Source organism: Macaca nemestrina, chromosome 13, assembly GCF_043159975.1.
Source record: "Macaca nemestrina isolate mMacNem1 chromosome 13, mMacNem.hap1, whole genome shotgun sequence".
NCBI lineage: Eukaryota > Metazoa > Chordata > Mammalia > Primates > Cercopithecidae > Macaca > Macaca nemestrina.
The window spans coordinates 41072057-41085098 of NC_092137.1; the positions used below are offsets into that span (position 1 = coordinate 41072057).

Sequence of the window (13042 nt, forward strand, 5' to 3'; positions counted from 1 at the left end):
TTCAATAAATAACAAACATGAGGCAAAATGGGACACATCATTGAAAATGTCTGTTTATCAAAAATAAATATGTTGCATGAAGAAAATTTCTTGCCATTTCAGAATTACAAAAAGACACAAAAATCAAAGTTTTAAAGAATAAAATAAACTTGTTTTGAATACATTTTTTCTAAGTTTTCACATTTTGTAAAACATGCCTATAATCAAATTAACTTTAATTGCTGTAGAAAACAAAACATAAATTACTTCAAAAACGACCTTGGCTTTTTAACGGTTGCCATTCTAACTGGTGTACCATATGACCCAGCCATCCCATTACTGGATATATACCCAAAGGATTATAAATCATGCTGCTATAAAGACACATGCACACGTATGTTTATTGCGGCACTATTCACAATAGCAAAGACTTGGAATCAACCCAAATGTCCACCAGTGACAGACTGGATTAAGAAAATGTGGCACATATACACCATGGAATACTATGCAGCCATAAAAAAGGATGAGTTTGTGTCCTTTGTAGGGACATGGATGCAGCTGGAAACCATCATTCTCAGCAAATTATCGCAAGAACAGAAAACCAAATACCACATGTTCTCACTCATAGGTGGGAACTAAACAATGAGATCACTTGGACTCGGGAAGGGGAACATCACACACCGGGGCCTATCACGGGTACGGGGGAGGGGGGAGGGATTGCATTGGGAGTTATACCTGATGTAAATGACGAGTTGATGGGTGCAGCACACCAACATGGCACAAGTATACATATATAACAAACCTGCACGTTATGCACATGTACCCTAGAACTTAAAAGTATAATAATAATAATAATAATAATAATAATAATAAACGACCTTGGTCTTGCATAGTATAAAGTTTTATTTGCTGAGATGCAAATCATACATCAGAGTGAAAGGGTTGTCATCCAGGTCCTTAACAAAAGAGAGAGCTGGAGGTACTAAGATAACAGGAAATAAACTGTGACAATCTAATTACGTAGAATATGCTTCACATAGTTTTAGTCTGAGAAATTACTTGAACTGTTTGGAAAAACCAAGGACATGTTTTTAGATCAAATAATACCCTTAGGGACATCCTTTTCAAGTCACATCCATCAATATGTGACTGCCTGCTTGTGTGTTCCCAAATGCATGTGTCCTGCCACCTGAAGAATGGCTAAACTATCTCCATTACCAGCGAATCCCTCCCCTCTTCCTATTCTTGTGCCCACAGCTGTCAGAGGTGATGTATGTTTATCTGTTGTTGAATCCTGATATTATGTTAAGTATGGAAAAGCGTGGTTCTCTGTAAGTTTTGATATCTGAGTTCAGTGGTTCAATGTATTCATCATCAGATGTGAAGAAAAAAGTCATTGAAATGTGAAAAAAAAAATGTGAAGAAAAAAGAGGTAACATATCCTACTGCATAAAAGATGGCAATCTTCTGCTTTTAGTCTCACCACTGTTTTTTCTCCTTTGGAGATCACAGGTGGCAAAAGAGACTCTGGAGGACATGCCTGAGTAACCTGTGTAGTGGGAATGGAAGGTTTGCACCGCCCCTTACCATTAGCACGCTTATGTAAGTAATTTGTGGTGCACCTAATCAATAGCATACTACTTAGAAATAAAGAATGAACTACTGTTACACTCAATAGCATGGATACGTAAGATGTGATATTTACAACAGATATAAAGATGAGAAAAAGAAGATGGGCACACAAAAATACATACTGTATAATTTTATATATATATATGTGAGGTTCAACAAATGGCAGAACAACTGTAATAGGTAAGAGAGAATCAGGGTTACCATGGGTGAGCAGGAAATTCACTGAGATGGGCAAGAGAGAACCTTTTGCAACGTCTTATATCTTAATTTGGTGGTTACCAGGGTGCATATACATACGGAAGTTCCTTAAGCTGCACTTTACTATATCACACTTTAATAAAAGTTTTCTAAAAGAAATATTATTAAAATGATATGGTAATATTATAATATTTAAAATGTTATATAAACATAGGGAGATACAAATCTGCTATTTTACAATTGCTTGTGGATGTATATACGTGTTTAAAGCAGGAGTGCCCAATCTTTTGGCTTCCCTGGGCAACACTGGAAGAAAAATTATCTTGGATCACACATAAAATACACTAACACTAATGATAGCTGATGAGCTTAAAAAAAAAAAAAACAGGCAAAAGATTTTCATAATGTTTTAAGAAAGTTTATGAATTTGTTGAGCCATATTCAAAGCTGTCCAGGGCCTCATGCAGCCCATGGGCCATGGGTTGGACAAGCTTGGTATAAAGGTTTCCTGTTTTGTTTAAGCTTCTCTTGTTACCTACCTACTTAGTTAAACTACTACATGAAATGTTTTATATCTTATTTCCGATTTCTCATTCATGTCCCAAATATTGTCTGTCTCTTATTTTTCATTTTACTTTTAACTTAAGCTCCCTTTTTTATATTTTGTTACCTCACTTAAATATCTTTCTTGACATTTCTTAATTTGCATTTAACCAAAGCTCCACATCAGTTTAGTTCTAAAAAATTTTATGGAGATTCTGGTTAAGATTCCAGAAACAGAATTTTAAAATTCTTTCAAAGCCCTCTATTTACAAACTGGATTAATTTTTATATGATACAAAAGCCTGTTATGTGGTCTTTGGGTTTCTAGAAACCAATTTTTTAATGATTGGGAAACTCATGACTAATAATTAAGAAACAGTCTATAGCATATCTTATAACCTTACAAAGAAAATAAAACATTTTTATAAAAGCATAATTTTTAAGAATCTTGGCATTTTAAAATTTATTTTATAGTAAACAATTTTCCTGACTAGGTGTGTAATTTCTTCATACATGTGAGATGCAGATAATGAGCAAGAAAGCAAGGGGAGTGGAATTTCTGCTGAAGAACCCTATAATGTACAGTACATTTCTCTCTCCCTTTCAATCACTTTCAGCTTTCACAGTGGGAGAAAAAATATATAGAAGGAAGACAAGATCCAACCATATGCTGACATTGTTGAAAGACTGTGCTGACATTTTGGTAAGAAAAGTAAGACGTCACCTCTCAGTTTTATCTTCCCAGAAAGATAAATCATTTTTCTTTCCTTATGAAATTTATGTTTCCAAGAAGCTATAGTGTTACTTGAAATTTTTAAAAAATCAAATCAAGCTATAATTTTCATATGCCATAATGCATATGTATTTTTTTTTATGATGCCAATCTACCCCAAATGACACAGAATTACTGTGTGAGATATATGTCATGTTCGTGTCAAAGTGGAACCTCTGCCTGGAGAAGTACATATTACCTTTCTAAAAATAATAACCTAGGAAGCACACTTCCTCTAATAGTTAAAATCTCATGGCATATGTTCATTCAACTTTTAAATTTCTTGTTTATACATTTTTGACGCAATAGGGGAAATGGGAAATCGGAAATATGTATTTTTTGTTATTTTGAGTATACACTGCTCATCCCCATCATAAAGGAACAAAGGGAATTTCGTGTATTTGTGATAATGAAAGAGGTCCTATACTAGTGCTTAAAACATAAGGCTAAGAAAAAATTTTCATTTTAATGATAAAAATGGATAGATCATTTTTCTTCACAATTACAAGGTTTTAAAATATATAGAGAGTACCCACTGTGTACTAACTTTTAGGTCAGAATGATCATATAACTTTGACTATGTTAAGTACAATCTTGGGATATAATAATATGGAATATTCACTTCCCATAATCATGGAAACAAAAATTTCGGAGTGATGCCCAACTATTCTGGTGTTGGAGATGAAGGAGTACATGACACTTGCAAAATGTGTAAACATCCAAGAACTGAGATTGATGAACCTAGAATTTTATAGCAATTGTTACAATCACTTTTGATGTGTCTCATTTACTAGTTATATTGAACAATTTATTAATGCACTGTGTATTCTAAACCATACTCTCCCATTACAATATTTAGCCTGAAAATATTCCAGCATAGGTGAAATGGATTTTTCTATTAAGTACTGGAACCCTTTAAAACAAAAAATAGTTTTAGTTAAGTAGAACTAATTGCATTCACAATATCTAGATATTTATATTCCTGTTGAATATGTTACCTAGATATTTAGATTCTCTTAAGCTTTATTTTTCTGGATCTCCATTTACTGATCTTTTTAACAAGATGTACACTTGAGGGAAGATTTTGAAAACATAAAAGTATTCCATCAGTTTTAATGGAGCAACTCCCTGAGTTACCAGCATCTTCTGATTAAAAACCTATATATTTAAACAAAGGTAGAAATAGATGGTAAAATCTATTAGTGCTGCTTTTTTTCCTCTACCACTAACACAAGGTCTTTAGGTTTAGCTTGAAGAGGGATATAAAGATTTAAAAGGGATTGAGCAAACCTCTCATTCTGAATAAAGTTAAGTGGGCATTGACTTTTTAATTTAATTTAAATTTTGAAATCTCAGTCACCATGTCAACATCAGTAAAGAGGTGTCTCTCTAATCATGTCACTTTGGATAACTTCTAAAACCAAAAGGATATTAAAATAAATACTGTATTTCTAAAAACATTTGTCTTCAAACATTCAAAATTAAGTTTAAAAACCTCAAAATAGGCCGGGCGCGGTGGCTCAAGCCTGTAATCCCAGCACTTTGGGAGGCCGAGGCGGGCGGATCACAAGGTCAGGAGATCGAGACCACAGTGAAACCCCGTCTCTACTAAAAATACAAAAAATTAGCCGGGCGCGGTGGCGGGCGCCTGTAGTCCCAGCTACTCAGGAGGCTGAGGCAGGAGAATGGCGGGAACCCGGGAGGCGGAGCTTGCAGTGAGCCGAGATCGCGCCACTGCACTCCAGCCTGGGCAACAGCGTGAGACTCCGTCTCAAAAAAAAAAAAAAAAAAAAAAAAAAAAAAAAAAAAAAACCTCAAAATATAATACTGTTTTCTTCCTAAATTTTAACTGCAGCTTTTGCGAGAGTATTTTTTCTCATTCCTATTTATCAAAAACAGACTGTTTTTTACTGTGGCAGTTAAATTAGTTTGTTTTGTTATTATTAATAATTATTATCTTTGGCTACCTTAAAAACTGGTTCTATGGAAAAACTGGTTCTATGGAAAAATGCCTTCATCTCCCAAATATCTAACTTATAAATAAATGTGTGCCTCAAATTCTGGTTTTAAATGGGGGGCTAATTGTATTACAAATGTCTGTCTTTTAGCGGCCTGCTGGTGTCATTATTAACAGTAATAACAAGTTCTGAGCACCAATTTCCATTGCTGGTAGGCTTAATTATAGATGTTGGATGGAACCATAGAGATAATCCATTCTAATAGTTGCAAGCACTTAAAAATGGATCTCTAGATCCATTTTTTCCTCTTAAAAACAACAGCAATGATAACACTAAAACCAGTATATAAATACATAATTACAGTATTTTCCTGCTGAATGAGTGCAGGAGATGGGGAGATGGACACCTGATCAGTCCAGTCCCTAGGGGTCTCTGATGCATATACAAGGAAGCTTTGATATGAAAATGTCACACCTAGTTAATCTGCTCCATTGAAAGATATGAAACAGATTCGAAGAGGGAAAATAACTCGCAGAAGTCAACATACAAGTCAATGAAAATGAAGATATGAGTCTGGTGTCCTGAATCATTAAGCTATCTTGCCCTGGATGGTACTGGCTTGTACATGATTTAAACTGTTAAGTCGTGAATGAAGCTCAGACATGACATTTTTACAGCTAATATTTGCGCCCATTTTCTGTTCTTTTCCTGCAAAATCATTAAAAATAAATCTTAGGTAGATTTTAAGGTGTAAAAATAACTGGCTACTCCAAAGATGTCATTAAATATTTCCAGTTTAAGTTTGAAATAGTTTTGATTAGCTTCTCATTAAAAAGTTGTTCTTCACTGAGACCATCATGATAACGTGCTGCTTTTGTAAACTTTATCTTCTAAAACAAAGGAATGCCATCCTTGTGTGGCTATAAAACAGAAGCATTCCAAGATTTCAAGGCTTAGTGTTCAGTTGGTTGTTGGGTAGGGTCAAAAAGGTAGCAGAAGCTGGCATAGCATATATTGTTATTTTTTTTTCAATTAAAGTTTCAGCTTTCTCTAATGGGCATTCTTTTTTATATATAATTTCAACTTTTATTTTAGTTACAGGGGTGCATGTGCAGGTTTGTCACATGGGTATATAACATGATGCTGAAGTTTGGGATATGGATTCTGTCACTCAGGAAGTGAGCATAATGCCCAATAGGTAATCTGTTACCCCACACCCCTCTTCTTCCCTCCCTACTCTAGTAGTCTGCAGTCTCTGCTGTTCCCATCTTTATGCCCATGTGTACTCAATGTTTAGCTCCCACATATAAGTGGAAACATGCTATATTTGGCTTTCTGTTTCTACATTAATTTGATTAGGATTATGACCTCCAGCTCTATTCATGTTGCAAAAGACAAGATTTTGCTCTTTTTCATGGCTGCATAGAATCCTATGGTGTATATGTGCAACCTTTTTCTCATACAAGAGGCCAACAACCATATGATATCATCTTTAATCATCAGAGAAATACAAATCAAAACCACAATGAGATACCATCTCACACAAATCAGAATGGCTAATATTAATGGGCATTCTTGTTGGTGTTATTTTTCCCATTTTTTTAAGATTGGAAGAATACTACCTGGCTGACTTGCTTCCATTGGAGGCATGAGCAACATCTTTTAGGTTTATTGAAATAAAAAGGTATGAAAAATCATCAGGACATTCCTTTATACTGTTGTAGCAGTGGCTATCACAAATTGACTAACTTGGCATTTGTCTCAATCTTCACTTTTCTCAGTGCCTTACTTGCTAAGGAAAGCATGTTTGCTTTTAACATAACCAACAACAACAAAAAAAAACCAGAATTTTTTAAAAATTTAGTTTAAAAAAATGTATATTGATGCTGCCAGCTCTTCAAAAACCATGCCATACATATCAGTAATACTCACTGTGAAATGCTTATATTCTAATGCATTTGACAAGTTGCTATTTACAAACAGAAATGAGTTCTTTAAGTTCTGAATTCACAGATATTTAACAAGCAAACAAATAAAACTTGCTTAATTTATAATATCATTAGAATATTATATATTTACAATAAAAAACTGGAGGGGATATTATGACTTCAAAAGAATAATAATCTGAATTGCATTTAATGTCATGCTATTTTTGACAGAAACATTATTACCAGATATAGAGTTATAACAAAATTATCAGTGTTTTCAAAGTGATATTGGGAGATAGTTCTTAAACTGTAATGATTTTTAAAAATTCCTTTTAAAGGAAAAATGGCATAGCTATTTTCATTATAATATTTAATTTCTATGCATATAAACTGTGTATATGACATTATAACTACAGGTGCTCTACACTTCCAAGAAAGACTACAAAACCAAAAGTAAAATTAAATTAAAACCTTAAAAATGTTTTTGCCCTCACTGTATGAACATTTCAAGGACTTTTGAGTTGAGATGTTAACAACATACTGGCTTTGCAGAACTTTAATGACTTTCATGACTTTCTTTTGTCTGAGCTTTCAAATCTTTGCTTGACAGAGATTTACATTCACTTAATAGAAATCCATAATGTATATATAAAAACATGCACTTCTTAATTTTTGAGCATATCACAATGATTACAATATCATGGCAGCACTATGTAAGCAAAAGTGTACACGCAAATGAACACATGTTCCCACAGCTCATGGGCATAACATAGTGAAAAGGATGTCAATCATGAATAATGCTTAAATTAGCCTTTTAAAGGTTTTCCTTGTGATTGTAAACACAGAATTGAAAGATTATTGTGGAAAATCTATAAAATCCAAAGAATACATTTTGGCTCCTCTGGGGCTTGATATAATCTAGTCTGATCTTGTTCAAATCTTGAACTGTATGACTTTCTCATGACTTTACTATGATATAATTTACACCCAAAAAACTGCACTCATTTATAAACACTGTGATGAGTTTTGATGATGTATATACCTGGGAAACCACCATCGCAATTACAATACAAAACATTTCTATCAACTCTAAACCTTTTCTCGTGCCCCTTTGTGGTCAATTCCTCCCGCACACCATGTCCTAGACAACTGTTGATCTGCTTTCTATCACTATTAATCAGTTTGCACTTTCTAGAGTTTCATATAAGTAGAATCACTCCATGTGTACCATTTTGTATCCGACTTCTTTCACTAAGAATACTCATTTTGAGATGTTGTGTATTGTTCCTTTCTTTTTGCCACATGGTTTGAATCCCTGTAATTTGATCTCTGTTGTACATCTAGCAACACTAGAGCTTGAGACTCTAATTTGAGATTATTTGAGAAACTCTACCTTTGATGGATGATTCATTGGCAGATGACCTGAAGACACATGATTCTCAGGTTGTTAAAGAATGGCCATTAATTGCTGTGTTTACAGAGAGAGGTACACAAAAATCTTTCATTTTAACGTTGTTAAGTCACCAGATGGCACGGAGGACTTTTTCCTCTATCAATTCTGTCCTTAAAGAAGCACTTTCCTTTTGACATAGTTTTTTTTTTGTTTGTTTGTTTGTTTTTGAGATGGAGTCTCGCTCTTTTGCCCAGATTGGAGTGCAGTGGCCAGATCTCAGCTCACTGCAAGCTCCGCCTCCCGGATTCATGCTATTCTCCTGCCTCAGCCTCCCGAGTAGCTGGGACTACAGGCGCCCGCCACCACGCCCGGCTAATTTTTATATTTTTTAGTAGAGACAGGGTTTCACCGTGTTAGCCAGGATGGTCTCGATCTCCTGACCTCGTGATCCGCCCGTCTCGGCCTCCCTTGACATAGTTTTTAACTCAGGATTCATACTAGGATCAGAATGGTGAAGAGTTTTCTTCCCAGTTGAAGGAAAAAATCTCTCATCAGAAATATTTTCTTTTTATTATTGATCAGTTGAGGTCTACAATGGTGAAATTACTCTCAGATGAAGATACACACATCTATTTAAAATAAGAGGTTAAAACTGCAACCTCATTACATATACGTATGTATATATACATATGTGTACATATATGCATGCATATATATGTGTATATATGTATGTATATAGGTATATACATGTTTTTATATATGTATACATATATACAAACAGAGAAATATATACATGTAATTTTGTATGGCTTTTCAGGACTGCAAAAAGACTAAAATGTGAAACTGTACAAAGTCACCTTAATAGTAGATCATTTTCCATCATCTTTAAAACTTTTGTCAAAGTATTTAAAGCTTTCTTATTGTCAGTTAATAGGTATAGGAGAATGCAAAAACAGTAAAATCAGTATTACTTATTGCATTGTGTCTTATTCTTTTTGTTCTGCTATAACAAAATACCACACATTGGGTAATTAATATAAAATATAAATGTATTTCTCACAGTTCTGGAGGCTTGGAAGTCCAAGATCAACGCACCAGCAAATTGGTGTCTGGTGAAGACAGTTTTCCCTACTTTCACGATGGCATCGTGTTGCTGTGTCCTCAACATGGCGGAAGGCAGAAGGGTAAAAAGGGCTGAATGTTGTCCGATGCCTATTTACAAGGCCCTAAATCTCAATCATGAGGGAGGAGCACGCATGACTAAATTACCTCCTAAAGGCTCTATCTCTTAATAATATTGCATTGGGAATTAAGTTTCAACATGAATTTTGGAAAGAACACAAATATTCAAACCGTAGCACATCAGTTTACAATGTTCAAACCATTGAGAATTGATGTATTTTATCTCTTAGTAAAAAAAAAAACTAATTAAGGGTAATTGAACAGTGCTTGCCTTGTGCATTAACTAACAATATGAAGCAAGTACTTTTTCAATGCCTTAGTGAATTGTCATACTTCTCTCTAAATTTAGATCAGTTTCTAACATTTTAGTCTTTGTCCTTTCTATGCTATAAAATACCTTTGGGAGTTTCTTTAATGTGGGGTGTTTCACTGACATCACTTGCTCTGGAACATCTTCATTACTTTATTTATTTATTTATTTATTTATTTATTTATTTATTTTGGTCACAACCACTTTCCTCATTTATTTCAGTAAGTTTGCAAGTATTAAGTTCCACTGCTTGTATATTTTCAGTCTTCGAAATAACACCACTGTCAACATTCCTATGGTCACTTACCTCTTCAGACATCCATTTATGTTTGTTTTGAATTTTACTTCTAGCATTATCACTTATAGTTTCTTTGTTGAACTTTTATCTTTGTTGGCCAATTCCCCCATTCCAAAGATCAAGTTATGTAAAATGGCATGTGGTTGAATCACTGGGAAAATAGGGAGGTAACACTTCTTCATGTTTGCTGTCAGAATAAGAACTAAATAACAGATGGGCAGTGATCACTTATGGACAGATCTAAAATAAGTGACATTACCATTCATTTATCATGATGGGAATCTGTTGTTTATGCAGTGATTTGTAGACTAAAGAGCTAATAGTTTTTTGTTTTTTTTTTTTACTTTATACAATTACTCACAGTTAATATATTGTGGTAATTGAAGTTGGAACTGTATTTATGGGGACTGGTATTCTCTAAGTAAATCATGATATCTGAATTTCATGAATGTTGAAACTGTGCAAAAACAAGCACTGCCTCTATGTATGTGTCAAATTTTGCCTACAGTTAGGTAAAAACCAAAATTAGGACTTAGAATCTCTCTGCATTTGATAAGCGATTTAGTACTGGCCAGTTACTTCATTTAAAATACATACCTACTAGATACCATGGTAAATGTTTATCAGATTTAGTTAGTTTGCATTTTTCTACTTTAAGATTAGGTATGTAGTCTTCACCATGCTTTTGGTATATATGGTATTTGAGATAATACAAAATTGAGATTGTAAAAACTCCTCAAACTCAAATTTAATAAATTAAACCATAAAATAATATACAGAATAAATCACTTATTTTGCAGATAATTTTATTCACAGCTAGGCCAATAACTACTTTTGAAGTCCATTTTGGTGTTCCTCTGCCTTTGAATAGTGATGGAAATATTTTAATACCTTAGATTCCACGAAATCAGTAAAGAGGTGAGTCCTGGAAGTGCTCAACAAACTACATTTGCCTTGTTAAAAATAGTCTTATGTTAGTTCAATTTTTAGTTCAATGTAAGTATATTGTCTCTCTTTTGTAAAAAAGGTGAATGTAAAATCTGTATGTTCTATGAACTGTAAAGTGAAAAAATCTAATCAGCAATTTTCACTCATTCATAGATTTTTTTAAATTGCTGAATAAAACAGCTTTCTAAAACATGTCCTTTTTGGTTATTATTATGTCAAATGGAAAAATGAGATTAATTAATTTTATGCCAGAATTATTAATGCAGCAATAATAGCAATTGAGTTAGTAAATATTCAAAACTTTCATCTTGAATGGCAGAAACCTATAAACCCTACACAAATAAAGCCTAAAAACTTTTTTTTCCAGCACACAGTTTAAGAAGAATCATCAGTTTTCTCTCTTTCATTCCCTTTTTCTTTCTTTCTTTCTTTTTTAATCTAAGGATGACAAATGAATAAAGCAGAAAGTCTTAGGGCAAAAAAAGAAAGTACATTTCTGAATGAGTGTTCAAATAAAACTTTAAAATTTTAACTGAAAATTTGAGTCTGTCTGGATGACTCTGTTTTCCATGTAGGTTTATACAACTTTATGATTAGCATGTACATGGTAGTACTCAAGAGATGGAGAATTCAGGATTTACCAATAACCAGGAGAAGTCTCTCATTCTGAAATCAAGGAATTATATATTCTCCCCTCTTAGTCACTAATAATCCACAATGAAACATTTTGAATGAAAATTCTACTTCCAGCCAGACACAATTGCTTACGCCTGTAATCTCAGCACTTTGGGAGGCTGAGGCAGGAGAATCACCTGAGCCCAGGAGTTCAAGATCAGCCCTGGCAACCTAGTCAGACCCCCCTCTGTAAAAAAATTACAAAATTAGCTGGGTGTTGTGGTGATGCCTATAGTCCCTAGCTGAGGTTGAGCCTAGGAAGTTGAAGTTATAGTGAATTGTGATCATGGCACTGCACTCCAGCCTGGACAACAAAAACTCTGCCTGCCCCCAGTCAAAAAAGAAAAGAAAATTCTACTTCTGTATTGAAAGGCAACAAATGTTACAGTCCAATTTTTAAAATTAGAATTTGTTCTAAGTTCACTGCATATTAGAGTTCAAAATTATTTATAGCATTGGTTTTCAATTCTTTACATGTAGTTTGCTTCCTGGTATTTGAATTCTATTAAACAGAAAATAATTTTTTTTCAAGTACTAGAATGTTTTTCTGCCTATGAGGAGCAGTACTCCTCTCACTAATTCTTTTTAAAATTGAAACTACATAAAAAATTAAAGATATGAACTCTCAATAATATTGAGATGTAATGCTTAAATTTAAGCATATTTAAAAACAGATTCCAACCATTTCTACTTTTAATAGGTACCATTCAGCTTCACAGGGGATCACTGTAGAAAGTATATAGTTTATTAAATTTTTAGTCATAACAATCTTTAATTAAAAATAATAAATAAATTGATCAGAAGATTGTCCCTAATAAGCAAAGTCCTCATTCTTGCAATGCCTTTTGCTTTATAGTCTGTTTTCAAATGCTGCAGACACCTTTGGCTCCTATTCGTTTTAACCTGTAGCTATTAGATTGGTGCAAAAGTAACTGCGGTTTTTGTCATTAAAAGTAAAATACATTTAATCATTAAAGACATGCCTTTACTTCAGGCTAGTATTAGGAATTTTTAAAGTCTTCATTATAAATTCAGAAGTCTCCTCAACTTGCTTTCAAGGCATCCTGTATGTTTCTACGATAACAAATTTTGACAGTTTTTTAGGTGTGGGAGAGACTGTAAAATGGGTAAAACTTGTGTTTTTCAAACATTGAGTTGGATGAGGTAATAGAATACAGTCATTAAGTATGTGAACTCTGCAACCCAAATACATGGATACTAAATTC

At 33.7% G+C, this 13042-nt stretch overlaps 1 long non-coding RNA gene across 3 annotated transcripts in view; it reads right to left on the reverse strand.

The window, feature by feature from the left end:
• Positions 1–13042, reverse strand: part of LOC105464902 (uncharacterized) — a 484270-nt gene that overhangs the window by 329830 nt on the left and 141398 nt on the right. The window lies entirely within an intron of this gene.